At 41.1% G+C, this 270-nt stretch overlaps 1 protein-coding gene across 6 annotated transcripts in view; it reads right to left on the reverse strand.

Moving 5' to 3' along the window:
• DAB2IP (DAB2 interacting protein) overlaps positions 1–270 on the reverse strand; it is a 249,502-nt gene that overhangs the window by 157,262 nt on the left and 91,970 nt on the right. The gene's annotated exons all lie outside the window — the stretch shown is intronic.

Here is a 270-nt window from a genome sequence, read left to right on the forward strand (position 1 = left end):
TGCTCAACTTAAAATAAATTTCTGAAGCAATGCTGAGTAGCCAGTATTCATAAATGAACCTCCAAGAGCAGATCAGGACTCCCAAGCTGGCTTGCAAGAACAAACCTGCAATAAAAGCATGTGTCCCTCATGTAAGCAAGAAGCAACGGACAGGACAAACCTTCCAAATTCAGGCAAGTGATGTGTTGCTCTAGACAGCCTTTTAGAATATTTCTGTCACAGCACTCTCCAAACTATCAAGCTACAACAAGATCTTTTACCATCTCATAC

The sequence above is a fragment of the Falco punctatus genome, assembly GCF_963210335.1.
Source record: "Falco punctatus genome assembly, chromosome: 9".
NCBI classification, from domain to species: domain Eukaryota; kingdom Metazoa; phylum Chordata; class Aves; order Falconiformes; family Falconidae; genus Falco; species Falco punctatus.